This window comes from Equus caballus, chromosome 14, assembly GCF_041296265.1.
Source record: "Equus caballus isolate H_3958 breed thoroughbred chromosome 14, TB-T2T, whole genome shotgun sequence".
Classification (NCBI taxonomy): Eukaryota; Metazoa; Chordata; class Mammalia; order Perissodactyla; family Equidae; genus Equus; species Equus caballus.
The window spans coordinates 25,190,938-25,204,109 of record NC_091697.1 but is presented as its reverse complement, the minus strand read 5'-3'; positions in this window follow the sequence as shown (position 1 = coordinate 25,204,109).

Genomic DNA, 13,172 nt, shown 5'->3' with positions numbered 1-13,172 from the left:
GTTCTATGCTGTGGTCTGTAGTGGCCACCCCGTGTGTGCGTGAAAAGGGCATCGAGTCACTGAAGGCCTGTGTACTATACTGCAGATAAGATACACCTAAATAAAAAGTTTTCAAAAATGCGTCTGGCTTTAATTCTAAAGAAAGCTGGAACATGGGGAACGGAACTAGCACATCCTAGAGGAGATCAGATCAAGTTGATGAACATTTATCAAGTGCTCACTAGAACAAGGCAGCGTGCCAGACCCCGAACGAGACAGATCACAGCGCTCGTACCTTATAAATGGTCCTCCACACAAGAGGGACCCTCCAGAAATATTTGTGGAATAAATGAATGAGTTAATTAATTAACAGCCAGCACAGACAGAGGGGTTAAATTTAAATAGAAACAGAGAAGTTCCGTCTCCTGATGCTGGAAGAAGGAAGATAAAGATATATGAGCATACTGGTTTTTCCCTGTGGCCCCTGGTGATGACAAACCCCCAAGTGAGTAGCTGGCCTTATCTCTAGGATATCAGCAGTCAGTCACTTATGTGAGAAAGATTTACTTGGCACCTGCTATATTGTCCATGGGTCGAGTCGGACAACAGGGACAGCAGTCAACAAGCTGTTCACTGCAGGAGATGAGGAGAGAGACACGAGGTGGATTGTGTATGGCAGTGAGAAAGCCATTGGATACTCAGCCGTGGAATAGTGGAGAAGGCAGAAATAAGGACGCAGAGAACTGAGCAGGACGGGGAAAGAGCAGAAGTCAGACAACAGCTGTAGATTTCTCTCTTGAAAATTTTGTATGAGAAGCAGAAGAAAGAGAATGGGCAGTATCTGGAAAGGGAGAGTGAAACAAAGATTATTTTATAATACAGGAGATGATTATGTATACAGACTGGGGAGAAAGGGATTAAAAATATGGGGCAGAGAGAGGAGATGGCTACTGAAGTAAAGGGTTGGATGAAATGGGAGAAGAAAGAGAGGAAGAGCCCTCCTCGAGGCTTCCCTCCCCCTCCCCTAGTGACTGCAGCCAGCCCCTAATGGGCTCGCTGCTCCCACTCTTAGCCCTCCAATCCACGCTTCCCAAGCAGCCGTGGCAATCTTCCTGAGATGCCAATCCAACCGCATCACACTCCTGTTTAAAACCTCCAAAATCTCCTTAACCCAGATTGGGTAAAATCCAGCCCCTCGCCGTGAACTTCAGAGCCCTGCCTTGAAGAGCCCAGCTTCCTTCTCTATGCTCATCTCCCTCCCTTCTCTCCTTCCCTCACTGCGCTCCACCACGCTGACCTACCCGCAGGTCCTGAGGGCCCATCTCTTTCCTGCCTCAAGACCACGCACATGCACGTGCCAGTCTCTCTTAAATGCTCTTCTCCCCTACTCACCATATGGCTGGTTCATTCTTATCTTTTGGGCCTTAGGATTCTGGTCACCAATTATGATGGGGGGCAGGGGGTTCCCAAAGCACCAAACAATTCTCTCACATCAGCTGGGTGTCGTACAATTCAACTCGGTTCTGACACTATCGACCCCGAAGTAGCATCAGATCCCACAGGTTAAGGACTCAAGCTTATAAGAGTGCACCGCCCCCCCCCCCCCCAGTCCCCAGTTCAGAGACCAATTGTGAGTCCAGGTTGTCACCTATGCTTCTGACCCACTGGCTACAGATTGGAGCCCCAACAAGGGTTCAATGAATTTGCTAGAGTGGCTCACAGAACTCAAGAAACATTTTACTTACTATTATTTACTGGTTCATTGTAAAAAGACATAACTCAGGAACAGCCAGATGTAAGAGATGCACAGGGCAAGGTATGGGGACAGGGCAGGGAGATCCCATGCCCTCTCCAAGCAAGCCACTCTCCCTGCATCTCCATGTGTTCAGTCCAGAAGTTCTCAGAACCCTGTCCCTTTGGGGTTTTATACAGGCTTCCTTACACAGGCTTGATTGATTAAATCATTGGCCATTGGTGATTGACCTCAGCCTCCAGCCCTGCTGCCCTCTCAGGAGGTTTGGAGGTAGGACTGAAAGTTCCAACTCATCACAGGGTGGCTCCACTGGTGACCAGCCCCATCCTCAGGTGACCTATGGGCATTCCAAAAGTCACCCCATTAACATAAAAAAACACACCTTTATTATTCTCATCACTTAGGAATTCTAGGGTTTTTAGGATCTCTGCCAAGAATGCAGTAAAAGACCAAATATATATTTCTTATTAAAATCACAGTATCACAGGCCTCAGCTAAAATGTTGTCTTCTCAGCAAGGACTTCCATAACTATCCATTGTAAAGGAAGGCTCCTAAATTCTGCTCCTTGGTAAGATGTAGTAAGTAGAAGCAGGCCATAGCTTCTACTCCAACAACAGCAACCAAAAAATGCATAAATTATCAAAGTCACATTTTAAAGACATTGTAGAACCAGGGAAGCAAAGAGGACTGGACGAACTAAGTTCTCAATCAGGAAGAGCCTCTCCTAGGTGACCGAGGTGTCAGCCATTTTCCTACCTGGGGATGTTGCCAAGCATGGGGACTCCTTATGGATCAGGCTTTCTGTAGGCAAAGAGAAATGAGAAGACAGTGAAGACTTGAATCCTCCTAAAACGATTATGACATTAAACGTAAATAGACTAGAAGAAGCACTTCTGGAATGGTGGAGTGAGGACCTCTAAAAATCTGCTACACCAGAAAAGCAACAAGAACACTGACAAAGATGATCAAAACTAACAGTTTCAGAACTCTGGACATTAACCAAAGGCTTGTAGCAATTCAAGGAGAAAATTTTGAAAACAGCAAGAGAGAAGTGATACATCCTGTACAAGGTATCCTCAGTAAAGTTAACAGCCAAGTTCTCGTCAGAGTCCATGGAACCAGAAGACAATGAGACGACATATTTAAAGTACTTAAAGAAAAAAAATTTTCAACTAAAAATCCTGTATCCAACAAAACTGTCCTTCAAACAAAAGGGACAAATCAAGACATTCCCAGATAAAAGTGGAAGGAATTCATTACCACTAGACATGCCAAACGTAGTTCTTCAGGTTGAATGAAAGAACACTAGATGGTAACTCAAAGCCATATAAATAAAAGACATGAGTAAAGATAAATACAATGGCAAATATAAAAGCCAGTATTATTGTATTTTTGATTTATAATTCTACCATTTCCTGCAGGATTTAAAAATAAATACATTAAAAAGTAATTTATAAATCTATGTTATTGAGAACACAGCACATAAAGATATAATTTGTGATAACAACATAAATGGTGGGAATAATGGAGAATGCTACTAGAGACAATAAAGAATTCAGTAAAGTTGCAGGATACAAGACCAACGTGCAAAAATCAGTCATGTTTCTTTACATACCTTCAGTATACAATGTGAAAAGGGAATTAAGAAAACAATTCCATTTAAAATAGCACCTTAAAGAATAAAACATCTAGGAATAAATGTAACCAAGGAGGTGAAAGTCTTCTACACTGAAAACTACAAAACATTGTTGAAAGAAATTAAAGAAGACCCAATAAGTGGGAAAACATCCCATTCTCATGGGTAGGAAGACATAATATTGTTACAGTCACAATACTACCAAAGTGATCTACAGAGTGAACACAATCACTAACAAAATTCTGATGCCTTCTTTTTTTTAGAAATGGAAAAGTCAATCCTCGAATTCATATGGAGTTGGAAAGGCCCTGAATAGCCAAAATCATTTTGAAAAAGAACAAAGTCAGAGGACCCACACTCCTGATTTCAAAATTTACTACAAATTTACAGTAATCAAAACAGTGTGGTACTGGTATAAGGATAGACTTATAGACCAATGGATTAGAATAGACAGCCCAGAAATAAACCCATACATCTGTGGTCAATTGATTTTTTGACAAGGGTGCCAAATCCATGCAAAGGGAAAGAATTGTCTCTTCCACAATTGGTGTTGGGTCAAGTGGATTTTCACATGCACAAGAATGAAGTTGGAGGACCAGCCCCACGCCCTAGTGGTTAAGTTCGGCATGCTGTGCTTCAGTGGCCCAGGGTTCAGTTCCAGGCATGGACCTACACAGCTCATCAGCAGCCATGCTTTGGCAGTGTCCCACATACAAAACAGAGGAAGATAGGCACAGACGTTAGCTCAAAAAAAAAGAATGAAGTAGGATCCCTACTGCATGCCATACAAAAATTAAGTCAAAATGGATCAGAGACCTAAATGTAAGAGCTATAACCATAAAATTCTTAGAAGAAAACATAGGAGTGAATCTTCATGACCTTGGATTTGGCAGTGGACTCTGATATGACACCAAAACCATGAGAAACAAACAAACAAATAAAGTGGACTTCATCAAAATTAAAAACACTTGTGCATCAAAGGACATTATTGAGAAAGTAAAAAGACAACCTACAGAATGGGAGGAAATATTTGTAAATAATATATCTGATAAGGGTTTAATACCCAGCACACACAACGAACTCCTACAACTCAACAACGAAAAAAACCACCCAATTAAAAAATGGGCAAAGGATTTGAATAGACATTTCTTCAAAGAAGATATAAAATGGCCAATAAATACATGAAAAGATACTCAACACCGTTAGATAAATGCAAATAAGAACCACAAGGAGATGCCACTTCACACTGACTAGAATGACTATAATAAATACAACAGAAAAACAAATGTTGGGAAGGATGTAGAGAAATTTGAATCCTCATGTATTGCTGTAACGTAAAATGGTACAGCCACTGTGGAAAACAGTTTGATGGTTCTTCAAAAAGCTAAAAATACAATTACCATATGACTTAGCAATTCCACACCTAGTTGTATACCCAAAAGAATTGCAATTGGGACTCAAACAGATATTTGCACGTCAATGCTCTTGAAGCATTATTCACAGCACTCAAAAGATGGAAACAACCCAATTGTCCATCAACAAATGAATAGACAAAATGCAGTACATACAAACAGTGGCATGTTATTAGCCATGAGAAAGAATGAAGTTCTGATATGAGCTACAGCATGCATGAACCTTGCAAACATTATGCTGTGAAACAAGCTAGACACAAGAGGACAAATATCATATGGTTCTACTTATATGAGGGACATAGAGTAGGCAAATTCATAGACTCGGAAAGTAGAATAGAGCTTACTAAGGACGGGTGGAGAGCAGAATGGGGAGTTATTGCTTAATGATTACAGAGTTTCTGTCTGGGGTGATAAAAAAGTTTTGGAAATAATTAGTGGTGACTTTTGCACAACATTGAGAATCTAATCAATGCACTGAACTGTACTCATAAAAATGGTTAAAAATGGCTAATTTTAGGTCAGCAACATGGCAGCATGAGCTCACCTGGGACTCTCTCCACTCCAAATTACAACCAAAAAGAGCAACTGCTTTCCAACCAAAAAAAAAAATCCTAATAACAGAAATCATCAGAGACCCAATCAGCAGCCAAACGATGGAAGGCAGAGAGGCTGGAGCCGCCCTCAGAGGAGCTGGAACAGGGTAGGAGAGAATTTTGCTCCCTCCCCTAGAGACAGGGATCGCAGCCATGGGTGAGGGAAGGAGTGGGGGAGGGGCTGCACATCCAGGGATTGGCAAGGACTTCCACTGCGGTGCAGTGGAAACCCTCTAACGGGGGAAAGCTTTCCCATGGGGGAACCCCAGCAAGCCAGGGCCCCGGGAGACCAGAAAGCGAGAGCTGATCCAATAAGTGTAGGCGTGAGTGAAAGTGCCCCTCCTCCCCCAACCCACACTGCATGCTGCCATCGCAGCTGAAGGCGCAGGGCTCAGAACGTAAGGCTCTCGACCCCCATCTAGTGGCGACAGGCTGTAACTGCAACCGAATAGCAGCATCATGCGCAAAAACTGCTCCTCTACCATCCAGCAATTTATAAAAGCTCCAGTCCAAAAGGAAAACAATAAAAATACAGAAGTAGGTCCCGAGGACTTAGGAATGGGTAAACTAAGTGAAGATAAGTTCAAAATAGCTATCATCAAAATATTCAATGAGGTAAAGGGAAATATAGAGAAACAAGTCAAGGAGTTCTGGAGTTACTTCACAAAAGAGATTGAAATTATAAAGAAAAATCAATCAGAAATACTAGAGATGAAAAACACAATGGATCAGATAAATCAGAACACAGATTCCCTGAATGCCTGTGTAGACACCATAGAGGAGCAAATTAGCATAATCAAAGATAGACAGGCTGAATGGCTCCAGACAGAGGAAGAAAGAGAACTAAGAATTAAAAAAACTGAAGAAAATCTCAGAGAAATAGCTGACTCAATGAGAAAATGCAACTTAAGAATCATCAGAATTCCTGAGGGCGTGGAAAAGGAAAATGGAGCCGAAAGTGTGCTCAACGAAATAATAGAAGAGAATTTCCCAAATCTAGGGATTGAGAGAGAAATGTGTGTGGAGGAAGCTTTCAGATCTCCTAGATTTGTCAATGTAAAAAGACCTACTGCAAGGCATACAGTAGTAAAAATGGCAAAAAATGAATGACAAAGAAAGAATACTCAGGGCAGCAAGGCAGAAGAAAATAACCTACAAAGGAACCCGCAGCAGACTTTCAGCGGATTTCTCTACAGAAACCTTACAAGCTAGGAGAGATTGGAGTGACATATTCAAAACTTTAAAGGATAAAAATCTTCAGCCAAGAATACTCTATCCAGAAAAAATATCCTTCAGATATGAGGGAGAAATTAAATCTTTTCCAGACAAACAAAAGCTAAGGGACTTTGTAGTCACAAGACCTCCACTACAAGAAATCCTCAAGAAGGGTCTCATACCTGAAATAAGAAAAAAAAGGAGAAAAGGATCACAAAACACAGAGTAAGGAGACAGATAGAATATGAATAGGATAGCAAATATTCAACTATAGCATTACAATAAAGGGAAGGAAATCACCAAAGCAAAGACAATCTTATCACTCTAACCACAAACTCACAACACAAGTTGGAATAAGATGAAAATAATAATTTAGGAGGGGAGGAGGAAAGGGACTCAAACAGTCTAGGCTAAGGAAGTAAGAGACCACCAGAGAGTGGACTATGTTATACATGAGATTCTGAATACAAACTTCAGGGTAGCCACGAAACTAAAAAACAGAACAGACACAAAACATAAATAAGGAAAAATCTAAGAAACCCAGCATAAGAAATTGCAGAAGTCAACGCATAGGCTAAAACACACAGGACAAGAAACAAAGGAAACACAGGAAACCGGAAAACGAGCAACAGAATGACAGCATTAAGCTCTCATGCATCAAAACTCACCCTCAATGTAAACGGATTGAACTCTCCAATAAAAAGACACAGAGTGGCAAAATGGATTAAATAACAAGATCCAACAATTTGTTGCCTCCAGGAAACACACCTCAGCTCCAAGGACAAAAACAGGCTCAGAGTGAAGGGGTGGAAGACAATACTCCAAGCTAATAGCAAACAAAAGAAAGCAGGTGTCGCAATACTTATATCAGACAAAATAGACTTCAAGATAAGGCAGATAAAGAGAGACATAGAGGGCCAATATATAATGATCAAAGAGACACTTCATCAAGAAGAAATAATGCTTATAAATATCTATGCGCCCAACACAGGAGCACCAAAGTTCATAAAGCAACTATTAACAAACCTAAAAGAAGATATCAAAAATAACACAATAATAGTAGGGGACCTCAACACCTCACTCACATCAATGGACAGATCATCCAGACAGAAAATCAACAAAGAAACAGTGGAGCTAAACAAAAAGCTAAAACAGTTGGACTTAATAGACATATATAGAACACTCCATCCAAAAACAGCAGAATACACATTCTTCTCAAGCATGCATGGAACATTCTCAAGGATAGACCATATGTTGAGAAACAAGGCAAACCTCTACAAATTTAAAAACATTGAAATAATAACAAGCATCTTCTCTGATCATAATGCTATAAGGCTAGAAATTAATTACAAGAACAAAGCTGAGAGAGGCACAAGGATGTGGAAACTAAACAATATGCTATTGAACAACCAATGGATCATTGAAGAAATTAAAGACAAAATCAAAAAATACCTGGAGACAATTGAAAATGATAACATGCCATACCAACTCATATGGGATGCAGCAAAAGCTGTATTAAGAGGAAAATTCATCGCAATTCAGGCACATCTTAACAAACAAGAAAAATCTCAAATCAGCAATCTTAAACTACACCTAACCGAATTAGAGAAAGAAGAACAAACAAAGCCCAAAGTCAGCAGAAGGTGAGAAATAATAAAAATCAGAGCAGAAATAAATGCTATTGAAACAAAAAAGGCAGTAGAAAGGATAAATGAAACAAAGAGCTGGTTCTTTGTGAACATAAATAAAATTGACAAATCCCTAGCCAGACTTACAAAGAAAAAAAGAGAGAAAGCTCAAATAAACAAAATCAGAAATGAAAGAGGAGAAATAACAACAGACTCTGCAGAAATACAACAGATTATAAGAGAATTCTACGAAAAACTATATGCCAGCAAAATGGATAACCTAGAGGAAATGGATAAATTCTTGGACTCCTACAGTCTCCCAAAGCTCACTCAAGAAGAGGCAGACAATTTGAACAGACCAATCACAAGGAAAGAGATTGAAACAGCAATCAAAAACATGCCAAAGAATAAAACCCCAGGACCAGATGGCTTTCCTGGGGAATTCTACCAAACTTTCAGAGAGGATTTAATACCTATCCTTTTCAAGCTATTCCAAAAAATTAGGGAGGATGAAACACTTCCTAACACATTCTACGAGGCCAACATCACACTGATACCAAAGCCTGACAAGGATAGCACGAAAAAGGAGAAGTACAGGCCGATATCGCTGATGAACATAGATGCAAAAATTCTCAGCAAAATTTTGGCAACCCAAATACAGCAATTCATCAAAAGGATCATACATCATGATCAAGTGGAATTCATACCAGGGACACAGGGATGGTTCAATATCCGCAAATCAATCAACGTGATATACCACATCAACAAATTGAGGAATAAAAACCACATGATCATCTCAATAGATGCAGAGAAAGCATTTGACAAGATCCAAGAGCCATTTATGATAAAACCTCTGAACAAAATGGGGATAGAAGGAAATTACCTCAACATAATAAAGGCCATATATGACAAACCCACAGCCAACATCATACTCAATGGGCAAAAACTGAGCGCCATCCCCCTGAAAACAGGAATGAGACAAGGATGCCCTCTATCACTACTCTTATTTAACATAGTACTGGAGGTCCTGGCCAGAGCAATTAGGCAAGAAAAAGGAATAAAAGGAATCCAAATAGGGAGAGAAGAAGTAAAACTCTCGCTGTTTGCAGACGACATGATCTTATATATGGAAAACCCCAAAGAATCCATAGAAAAACTATTAGAAATAATCAACAACTACAGCAAAGCTGCAGGGTATAAAATTAACGTACATAAATCAGTAGCATTTCTATACACTAACAATGAACTAACAGAAAAAGAACTCAAGAACTCAATCCCATTCACAATCACAACGAAAAGAATAAAATACCTTGGGATAAACTTAACCAAGGAAGTGAAGGAGCTATACAATGAAAACTACAAGACTTTCTTGAAAGAAATTGACGATGACATAAAGAGATGGAAAGACATTCCATGCACATGGATTGGAAGAATACACATAGTTAAAATGTCCATACTACCTAAAGCAATATACAGATTCAATGCTATCCCAATCAGAATCCCAAGAACATTCTTCACAGATATTGAACAAACAATCCTAAAATTCATATGGGGCAACAAAAGACCGCGAATTGCTAAAGCAATCCTGAGCAAGAAAAACAAAGCCGGCGGAATCACAATCCCTGATTTCAAAACATACTACAAAGCTACAGTGATCAAAACAGCATGGTACTGGTACAAAAACAGGTCCACAGATCAATGGAACAGAATTGAAAGCCCAGAGATAAAACTACACATCTATGGACAGCTAATCTTCGACAAAGGAGCAGAGGGCCTACAATGGAGAAAAGAAAGTCTCTTCAACAAATGGTGCTGGGAAAACTGGACAGCCACATGCAAAAGATTGAAAATTGACCAGTCTTTTTCACCACACACCAAAATAAACTCAAAATGGATCAAAGACCTAAAGATTAGGCCTGAGACAATAAGTCTTTTGGAAGAGAATATAGGCAGTACACTCTTGGACATCAGTTTCAAAAGAATCTTTTCGGACACTGTAACTCCTCAGTTGAGGGAAACAATAGAAAGAATAAACAAATGGGACTTCATCAGACTAAAGAGCTGCTTCAAGGCAAGGGAAAACAGGATTGAAACAAAAAAACAGCTCACTAATTGGGAAAAAATATTCACAAGCCACTTATCCGACAAAGGGTTAATCTCCATAATATACAAAGAACTCACACTGCTTAACAACAAAAAAACAACCCGATCAAAAAATGGGCAGAGGACATGAACAGACATTTCTCAAAAGAAGATATGAATATGGCCAATAGACACATGAAAAGATGTTCATCATCGCTAATCATCAGGGAAATGCAAATCAAAACTACACTAAGATATCACCTTACCCCCGTTAGATTGGCAAAAACATCCAAAACCAAGAGCGACAAATGTTGGAGAGCTTGTGGAGAAAAAGGAACCCTCATACACTGTTGGTGGGAATGCAAACTGGTACAGCCACTATGGAAAACAGTATGGAGATTTCTCAAAAAGTTAAAAATAGAAATACCCTATGACCCAGCCATCCCATTACTGGGTATCTATCCTAAGAACCTGATATCAGAAATCTCAAGAGTCCGTTGCACCCCTATGTTCATCACAGCATTGTTTACAATAGCCAAGACGTGGAACCAGCCTACATGCCCAGAAACTGATGACTGGATAAAGAAGATGTGGTATATATACACAATGGAATACTACTCAGCCATAAAAAAAGACAAAATTGGCCCATTCACAACAACGTGGATGGACCTCGAGGGTATTATGTTAAGCGAAATAAGCCAGTCAGAGAAAGATGAACTCTATATGACTCCACTCAGGTGGAATTTAGTATATTGATAAGGAGATCTGATCAGTGGTTACCAGGGAAAAGGGGGGGTGGGGGGAGGGCACAGAGGGGGAAGTGGTGTACCCACAACATGACTAACAAAAATGTACAACTGAAATCTCACAAGGTTGTAATCTATTATAACATTAATAAAAAAAAAAAAGATCTGTAACCACAAAACTCCTAGAAGAAAACATAGGCAGTACACTCTTCTACATTGGCCACAGCAGTATCTTTTTTAATATCATGTCTCCTCAGGGAAGGGAAACAAACAAACAAAATAAACAAATGGGACTACAGCAAATTAAAAAGGAAACCATCAACAAAATGAAAAGACAACCTAACAACTGGAAGAAGATATTTCCAAATCATATATCCAATAAGGAGTTAATATCCAAAATATATAAAGAACTCACACAACTCAACAACAAAAAAGTAAACAATTCAATTAAAACATGGGCAGAGGATTTGAACGGACATTTTTCCAAGGATGATATACAAATAGCCAACATACACATGAAAAGATGTTCAACATCACCAATTATTAGGGAAATGCAAATTGAAACTACAATGAGGTATCACCTCATACCCATCAGAATGGCTATTATTAAAAAAACAGGAAACAACAAGTGTTGGAGAGGATGTAGAGAAAAGGGAACTCTCATACACTGCTGGTGGGAATGCAAACTGGTACAGCCACTATGGAAAGCAGAATGGAGATTCCTCAAAAAATTAATACAACTGCCATATGATCCAGCTATTGCGCTTCTGGGTATCTATCCGAAGAACACGAAACACTCACTCAAAAAGATATGTGCACCCCAATGTTCATTGCAGCATTATTCACAATAGCCAAGATTTGGAAACAACCTACTGCCCATTGACGGATGAATGGATAAAGAAGATGTGGTATATATACATAGACACACACAATGAAATACTACTTAGGTATAAAAAAAGATAAAATCTTGCCATTTGCAATACCATGGATGGACCTTGAGGGCATTATGCTAAGCGAAATAAGTCAGATGGAGAAAGCCAAATACCGCATGATTTTCCCCATACATAGAAAATAAAACACACACACACACTCATAGACACAGAGAATAGATTGGTAGTTATCAGAGGGGAAGGGAGAAGGCTGAAAGGGGTAAAAGGACACATGAGTATGGTGACAGATGGCAATTAGACGTTGAGTGGTGAATACAACGTAGTCTACACAGAAATTGAAATATAATGATGTATACCTGAAAAAAATAATAAGTGAAATCAGAAAAAAAAACCCAAATTACTTCATTTATTATTTTTCTTTTGGAGAACCACCCCTCCCTTATGTTTAGTCATCTGGATCATGAGTGGCTCACCACACCCAGACTCTATGGTGGGCAGGTGACAAGGCCTGAAAATTACCATACTTTATTGTCCCACCACAGTGATTGGATTAGGGCGGACACATGACCCAAACTAAGCCAACGAGAGCCTTTCCTAGGAATCTCGTAGAGTTTATTAAGAAAGAGTCGCTTTCTGCTATGACTGTTAATCTGCTATAATATAAGTCTGGCGTTGCCAGAGGCCATCTCGGCAACATCAGGGGCAAGCCTGTTTGAGAAGGACATCTGTAAAAAATTAAGTTAGCTGAAAAAGAAAAAGAAATGGGGGCCCGGCCAGTGGTGCAGTGGTTAAGTTCGCATGTTCTGCTTCAGCAGCCAGGGGTTTGCCTGTTCAGTGTGGACATGGCACTGCTTGGCAAGCCATGCTACGGCAGGGGTCCCACATGTGAAGTAAAGGAAGATGGGCATGGATGTTAGCCCAGGGCCAGTCTTCCTCAGCAAAAATGGGAGGATTGGTGGCAGATGTTAGCTCAGGGCTAATCTTCCTCAAAAAAATAAAATAAAAATAAATTTTTTAAAAAAGAAATGCCTGATAATATCATTAGTCATCCGGGGTCAGCCATTCCTGGAGTTCCAGATCTCCCCTTAGATTTTCCAGTTATGTAACCAGTGGCTCCTGCTCCCAGGTCAGACGAAGGAGATTACAGCAGATCTGCATTCCGTCTCAGAACAACTGGAAAAGCTGAACAAAAATGCCAATTTTTAAAAAAATTTTAAGGCGTTGGAAATCCACTGAA